The sequence below is a fragment of the Cynoglossus semilaevis genome, chromosome 9 (genome assembly GCF_000523025.1).
Source record: "Cynoglossus semilaevis isolate Cse_v1.0 chromosome 9, Cse_v1.0, whole genome shotgun sequence".
Lineage (NCBI taxonomy): Eukaryota > Metazoa > Chordata > Actinopteri > Pleuronectiformes > Cynoglossidae > Cynoglossus > Cynoglossus semilaevis.
In genome coordinates this window covers 5,587,674-5,596,169 of record NC_024315.1, presented here as the reverse complement: position 1 = coordinate 5,596,169, position 8,496 = coordinate 5,587,674, and the positions used below count along the sequence as shown (strand labels likewise).

General features: G+C 44.0%; 1 long non-coding RNA gene across 1 annotated transcript in view; it reads left to right on the top strand.

Moving 5' to 3' along the window:
* Positions 1-5,340: 5,340 nt before the first annotated feature.
* LOC112487490 (uncharacterized) overlaps positions 5,341-8,496 on the top strand; it is an 11,372-nt gene continuing 8,216 nt past the window's right edge. Inside the window, exons 1-2 of the long non-coding RNA XR_003050618.1 lie at positions 5,341-5,384; positions 5,982-6,110. This is a non-coding gene — a long non-coding RNA (uncharacterized LOC112487490). The remainder of the gene's footprint in view (positions 5,385-5,981; positions 6,111-8,496) is intronic.

Here is an 8,496-nt window from a genome sequence, read left to right as displayed (position 1 = left end):
AAACGGCCTCGCCTCCCTGCTGGGCTGCCCAGGTGCTGCGCTGCTCGATGGATGTTTGTTATATTTTTATTTTCTTCATGGATATATATATATTATATATTTTTAATTTGAAGTAAGTTCAGAAGTATTTCTTTAAAAGCTTTGACTAACTATATATTTCAGCTGTTTTCAGATTGTTGTTCTGGTCATAACTCCTATTACATCCACTCAGTACGGACTAAACAAATGATGTCACCTGATGTCAAGGTTTTCACAACATGAAATATAATCTGAACGTGAAGAGAAAAAAAAAAACTGGATGTTCACTATAAATAATGAGGAGGTTTTTATGAATAAATTAACATACACTATGAATTTTGTAACACTAAAATGCAGTGGGTGGGAGGACACTGACTGAGCTGGGGGGGGCTTTCAAGTGCGGAGAAAAAGCAGGTAGAGGGCAGCATCGCTGCAGATTACACAACTGTATCTTTCAATGGTTTGTAATTTTGGGAAAATTCTATAATGTTTATAATGACTGGAATATTTTCACCCTGAAATTGTAGAATATTTTTGTAGAAAATCAAAAAAGTTATATTAAACATGAACAACAGACCATATTTTTTTTCGTATTATTTTCCAAAAAATATAAAGAGGTTAATCCAGAGCTCTTCTTCGGTAACTCATTATGATAAAAGAAAATTGATCATAATTTGATTTATTTTTCAAAAAATAAATGTATTTTAATTTAATTACTGTTTGAAAATCTAGCAAAATAACAGAATAAAAATCCCCAGCTTTGGGTATCTCGAAAGGGTCTTTTTTTCTGTGATCACAATTTGAGTATTGATTTTTTTATTTTTTTGTAGCTGCTAATTGTCCTCGTTAGTTCTTGTCCTTCAGTTTAGCCGTGAGACGCAACTCTAGGTGAGCTAACTCACCAACTGTGTAAAATATCTCCTTATTTATTGAGCCTAAATGAGCCGCAGTCACCCGACCCCCCGACTCCCCCCCCAGAGCACATACATTTAATATGCCTTATGGGACCTCGGTGCCATTTGGACTCACGCTAACGATCTATACAAGCTTATCAGCGCTGCTAACACGTGCACATAAAGCCCTCCGCCGCTCGCTCGCTCTCTTTCTCAAACCACTTCTGTTTCCACGGCGATAATTAAGCCATCAAAGCGGCAACCATCCCCAGCCCATCCTCTGTCTCTGAGGTGAAAACACAGGCCCACATGTCAAGTGGAGCGCAGCCACCCGTGTGTCTCTTCAAAGGCGAAGACACAAGGGACTGGCAAAGAAAGGTGTGTGTGTGTGCGTGTGTGTGCGTGTGCGTGTGTGTGCGTGTGTGTGGTCGACTATCCCGTTACAGAATGCAGCAGGCTGCTAGTCAACACAGTGTGACGTAGTCAGGATGTGTGATACCCGCTGTCGTGCCGTGCTGGAGATCCACAGAGGACTGTCTGCGTTCTGCCGGGTTTTTTCCAGCGTGGGTTCCATTTGTTCTGACGAGACAGGAACCGTCCACACGTGCTCCACCTCGCTCAGCTTTAATCTTTCGTTCCAGTCCGATCACACTGTTCCACGTAATCAGCCAACGTTCCGTTCCGTTACAGAAGGTAATGATGAACTTGTACCAACTGATGACCTTAGATAGACCTTAAATTCCAACAATGGTCGCTGACATCTTGATGTGACCAAACTTTAGTTGGGTCAGGGGTTTGAATCCCATCATCATGAAGGTGACTTCTTTTCAGAAAGTAACCCTTTTGCTGTCCTAGAGTTCAACCGACCCTAAACTAATTTTCACAAGTAATTTAGTTATACAGTACGGTCCGATATGCCGATATTTCCTAAACACTTAATTTCCAATTCCGATATCAACCGATGCCGATATAGGCCTGGTAATATTTATTTGTTTATCTGTAGGAACCAGTGTATTACATTGCTGGAACTAACATTCTGCAAACAATCCCCTGGTTGTTAAATAAAATTAGCTGCAGTGCTGCCATCTAGTGACTTTGACGTTAATAAACAGAGTTTATCCCCAAAACTACTTTTAGGGCTCACATCATTTGGCGAAACCAGGCATTCCGTTATCGAGTTTTCATTATGGGAGGAAGAACCGATAACGATTCTTACAGATGACATAATCATGCTAATATTGGCCGATAATTATTGGACATCCCTAATATATATATATATATATATATATATATACATATATATATATATATATATATATACAGGCATATCACCCTGTGGCTGCAGCTTGTCATCATGGCTGCGTTTAGAAAAAGTTCAGGTTTCCATTTTGTCACTCCAACTCTTCTCACATTTGTTTATATGCCCCGATTTTTTTCCAAACACTGAATTCAATAAATAGATAATAGAGTCGATCCAGGTCAAAGTCAAGGTCGTCTGCCGGGGCTGGTTCTGCACGGCGTGCAAACACCAGCGGTGCAGGCGTAAACAAACAGAGTTTGTGTGGATAGCGGTGGACCGCTGTTAATGGATGCATCCTCCCGTGTTACTGACAGCTCCTAATGACTGTGGTAGACCTGGTGTAATTAGGTGACCGTACGCCATGACACCTGTCTTTCAGGAGCCAATTCTCCCTGATGTTTTTTCTAATCAAGTCACACACACACAAAAACACACACGTCCACATGCTGCCGTCTGCTCTCCCTGGCGCAGTGCCCCAGTGGCTGTACATCCACGCTGTATCCCTGTGTATTAGTTCCTGGGGGGGGGGATTATCTAGAGGAGCAGCATGACTAAGGATTGCTTGTAGTTTGTTTGTGTGTGTGTGCTCGGAGGGAATCGTGTCAGTGCAACTAAATTCCGTAACTAAGACGCTGCCAATCACGACCAAGAAGGAAACTCTGTACGTCTGCTTTCTCTTCCTGCCTTGGTTGGGTGTTTTTTTTTTCAGCCTTTACTGTGCAAGCTAAAACAAAAATCAATTTTTTTTTAAAATAATTGTTACATTTCTTAATAATTCCACCTGAACTATTGTAACCTGCAGGGTTTGGTAATTCCTAAGCTGTGAAACGGAGTAAGAGCTTGGTAATTATTCTGTGGGGAGTGGGTGCTCAGAGTCAGGGCGGTGGGCTAGTGTCGCTCCACTGGAGAGCAGGAAGGAGGGAAGAAACAAATGTGAATACGAGGAATTACACACCTTTCCAGGCCAGTGTGTCAGGGAGGGAAGTAAACAGTGAGCAGAGAGAGAGTAATATTAATGATCAGGCAGGAGTGTCTTTATATCATTTATCAACTGATTTAAATATTTTTTTATAAGGATTTTTTTTTTAAATAAAATAAAAGATGTGGTTTGGGTGACTAATCTCTCTCCTCGGCTCCTGTTGATGTTGTGGTAATTGAGCAGGTCGGCGTTCCTCTGTCAGCAGCCAGTAGAAGGAGAGAGGTATAACCTTTGTCTCAGGGACGGCAGATATACGAGGCAGGCGAGCTCCAAGGATTATACACAGAGGTCCTCGCCCGAAGATGGAGAGCAGGAAAAAAGCCTGTGACCGTGGAATAATTTCAACCTCCCTCCCTCCCTTGAGACCACACGCTGTCTGAGCCAGCTACCATCACCACCCCTCATTCCCCTCACCTCCCCCCTTCTCTTTCTACCTCCCCTCCTCCTCTCCATCCCTACACCTCTATTGCCAATCCCATTACCGCCTGCCGCTGCCGGATGTCTCTTCTTCTCCTCCTCAACGGAGTGGGGAGGGAGGCAGCAAAGGTGGNTTGTAGGTGGTGGAGGAAAGAAAGACAGAAACTAAAGTCAGGTTCCTGTGCAGCAGCAGCAGCAGCAGCAGCAAAGTGCTACAGCAAATCATCGCTGCATTAGGAATATGGGCAATTAGCGCCGTGGCACATCACTCCAGACACACATACACAGGCGGATGTATACTGACTCCAACGATATCCAAACATCCAAATAGAAGAAGAAGAAAAAAAAACATCCCTCATGATAATAAATAGATTCAAGACACCGGCTGTTCTGTGTTCTCATGTTTTCCTGACCTCAAAGATCCTAAACACATCAACAAAAAAAGAAAACGGTCTTTTTTTCCGTGGCAGGCCACATCCTAAAGATCATGCAGATATATTTTTAACAAGCGTCGTCTGAGAATAAATCCTCGGCGCCAGGACGCTGTGTGTGTACGCGGGAGGATGCAGAGAGCGGGAATTCGCCGTTCCACCTTAAGAAAGGTACCTTAAAAGATTATCTCGGTTATTTCACCGCCACTGAGCCGGCACTAATAGTCCAAGGCAGATATTGAAGAGCAGCGCGGGGCCGCAGAGATCTATTAGAAATTCCCATCTACGCGCCTCATACATATTGATTTCTGACACCAAGCAGCAATGAAAGGCCCTGGGGAATAATATATTTAGCAGGGTTTGCAGTGGGGAGGTCACAGAGTGCATATAGATTAGCTGCACAGACCCCTGACAGGACCGTGTGTGAGTCCAAACTGTAGACAGACAGGCACACACACCTGGACATGAGCGCACACGTGCACGTGCGAGCTGCGGCGTGTGTGCATATGTTCACGTGGAGTGCTTTTACATCTGTGTGTGATGTCACATCAGGGCACACCAGCAATGAAAGACCGTTTTTAAATTGCTCACTTTTAATAAATTAAAAAAAAGAAAAGAAAACCAACAACAAAGACACATGCCTTGGGTCAAACCTTCACTGCTGGAAATATTTTTTTTATTTTTCTTCTAATCCAACCTTTTGTCTATTTGTGAGAAATAATACTATGTTAATTCATTCAGTTAATATTGAATACAGTGTTCAGAGTGATCTCCTTATAAACAGGGGCCTCATTGGAGGCTGTTTACTGGATTTACTCCTGGTGGAAGCACATACACTGCACACAGGAGGTGAACCGGCAACACCAACACCTACACACTGAAATATCAATAATGCAGCAGGAACGCAACCTTTTTTTTTTCTTTTGTGAAGATAAGAAAATCCTTTCAGTGAAGCTTTGGCTTTTAATGACTTTATAGCCGTAACTAGAATTCTATAGTAGTTTAATAGAGTTTAATTCTGCAGGGCAAACATATGGTTGGACCGTCGTGCGGCTTGAAACAACACGACAGTCACATATATAAAAGTCACATTTGAAACTAATGAAACAATGAAATCATTCTGTACTGAAACACTTTGAAAAATAAAGAAAGAGGAGGTGTTATGACCCCCAGTCTCAGAGAGGGGGCGTGTCTCTAGTGCTGTCAGCTCAGCAGGTGTCACTGATGAGGCTGATTGGAGGAGGCTCATCCTGATTGGTTGACAAGGAGAGGGCAGCAGTACATAAACCCCTCCCTAACCTGAACTCTTCTCTTCCTCCTCACCTCTTCAACTGATCCTGTCACTGGTCAGTAGTGAGTTTGTCATGAAGTGTGTATATATTTGGCTTTGCTTTGTTAACGGGACATTTATTCTCAAGATGGAGAACAGAACAGAATTCTTCTCTTTTGAGTTGTTTGTTTGGGATAAAAAATAAAAGTAAATGGTGAAGGGATTGTTGAAGGAAGTTGTTGTAACTTTCAAAGGACTTTTTTATGGTAGCTTTCTTTGGAGAGATGAGGTCGAAATAGGCCAGGGATGCAACAACAGGATATATCGTACTTGCTTCTTGTATAGAATTATTTGTGAGCCAAAAATCAGGGAGTTTATCAGATAACTTTAAAATGTTCCAGTCTGCCTGTGCTGATTCAGATCCATTTAGAACTGGATGTTCCTGGCTAACTTGATGTACGTCACATTTTCTGTGCAACTGTATCTTCTATAGTTTTTAAAATATTATATGCTACTAGCAAACGATATCTGGGCTACTGGTCCTAACGATATCTGGACTACTGATCACTGATGCTGTGAAGAAGTAACTCTTAGCCTCTTAGCTCACATTCAGATTAGAACCACACGTGTTCCAAATAGTTCAGGTTGTTCGTTTTTGTCTCCGTTTCTGCAGAAGTACGTCTACTTCAGCTTCTCCCTTTTACAGTCGCGGTCAGAATGCCGGGACGTTTGAGTGGTGGCAGTGACCGGAGTAAAAACGTGATGAGCTTGTCCAGGTGAAAGGGTAATAGCTTCAAAGAGGGTAAGAATAAAAAGAGCGAGGCTGCGACCGACCAGTGAGAGGGAGGGAGGGTTGGTCTCCTCCACGAGAGCACTTAACAGCGCCTTCCCATCCACCCATCCTTCCATCCGTCCTCCACACCCATCCCCGCACTCATCCAGCTCCTGCATGCTCAATGCCATTGCCATTACAGCCTCTTCTTTTTTTTTTTCCACTCCGACTCTCCCCTCCTCCCCCCACACCCCCTGCTTCTAAGCACCACTCGGCAGCCTCTTCAGAAATTACAATAGCTCAGGGTTTAGGCAATTTTGACCAAATGCGGGCTCTGCATGTAAGGATTGGGGAAGGAAAGGGGTGTGGGGGGCTCGGGGGGGCTTTTAGGACTCCAGGCCATAGGGGGGGGATGAGGGGGAACTGAAATGAAATTACCAATTCAATGGCTGAAGCGCCACATGACAGTAGTGGAGGGAGGACATAAAATGAGGATTATCTGATTCGTGTGGGGGGGGGGGACGCAAAATATCCCAAAGAATCTGAAGTCGACGTGGGCTAACGACAGCCCTCAGCTCTGCCTTAGCGTCTCTGTAAACGTCTTCAGCGTTGCAGTAACTTAGTGAACAACGTTGGTAATGCACCTGGTGTAAAACAGCTGGTACTTGACCAGCAGCTGCACCAGTTCACTGAAGTTATGTTAGAGCTTTTAGAACAGTCCTGCTCAGACTATACAGTAGAATGAGTAAACTGAGTTTAATAAGGTTGCATTATACAGGTGATGATATTTTGAGAACATTGCAAGAAGCTCATTGGTGGCCTCAGCATTTACTTGTAAACATTAGACATTAGTTTAGCAGTTCCACTGAGTTCTGTATTACATTGTATAAAATTCTCTCCACCTAATCTTTTTCAGGGTCACGGGGTCAGAGGGGGGGGGGGTCTAATCTCAGCAGTCGATGCGGTGGAGGACAGTTTTTCTAGTCCATATATTCCATAGGTGTGAATATAGTGTGAACTGTTGTTTGCTGAATTCTGGGAAGACGGAAGAGAAACTGTGTCAAAACATACACCACTGACTGACTGACTGACTGACTGACTGGTCTGTGGACTCAGGCTGGTTTCCTGTGTCTGGACTGAAGGCAGTTTATTAATGATTCGGAAAAGAAGTTGAACAGTATTTGGGGAAACGGTGTTGACCCGCCTCCTGATCACAGATGAATCAAAAACCTCACAATAATGAGGAAACTGTGTGAAGTTTAAAAGTAGGAGACCATGGAGTTGTCTGAAAATGCCAGGCATCACCTAAATACATTTCTGTCACATGCCATTACCTGTCAAGGCAAAGTATGACAGGCTGATGAGGCCAGCCGTCAGAGTCTGATGACAGGCCTCACAGTCCAGGGGAGCTGGAAAAACAAGCACAGGCTAATTCTAATACAAACCCATGAATTTGATGAATCACAATCATTCTCTGTGTGGTGATGAATGGCCGTGATGCTAACTACAACCATTCATCAAGCCACCATCAGTTATCCTAAGGTGGCTTAATGTTTCATCCACTCAGACCCGGGAGAGAGCGAACAGCCATCCCTCATCTCAGGCGACTGGCAGAGCTGCACACACATTTCAATCTTGTCTTGTCATCTCCGCCTCAGGTGCAGACTCCCTCCCCCCAAATCATCTTTTTTTATTTTTCAAGTAAGACTCTGGACAGGAGTGAAAATGCAGATTTTTATGGACTAGAGAAAATTAAAACTTATGCACCAGAGTGAGGCCTGGTCTGTGTGTGTGTGTGTGTGTGTGTGTGTGTGTGTGTGTCGGTGGTGAGGGCAGTAACTAGTAAAAGGGCAGGACAGAAAACTCTGCTGCAATGACAGGAGGTCTTACAGCAGGTTGGTTACAGTAAATTAGCATTCGAGCCGCACTGCGCGTTTAGCACTTTGCGATTGGGTTCAGCAAAGGCCTCGCCCAGACTGTCCCTGGGGGGAACGTTGGCAGCAGAGCAGCGGCACAATGGGCGGGACTGGGCTGTCAAAATTAGATAATAAAGCACCGCAGCGCTGGCAGATAAATGTGTGCGAGGGGGCATCCATCTTGCGAGCGCGTTGCTGAAGAGGATGCTGCTAAATGACAGCGAGGGCTGTGTGTGTGTGTGTGTGTGTGCGTGTGTGTGTGTGTGTGTGTGTGTTCTTGCATGAATTGACAGAGGAGGATCTATTGTTTTTGCCGGTTCAGTTTATCAATCTTTATGATCTGATCTTAGAAATTAGAAAGTCCTAAAAAAATAAAAATAAAAAGGTAACAGAGGGAAATTCTTTGAGAGGCTGTGGAGCAGTGAAAGGCCAGAGGAGTGAGGGGGGGGGGGGGGGGAGCAGATAAAGGGATGGCGTGGCACTTAACCTTTCCCTAAAAA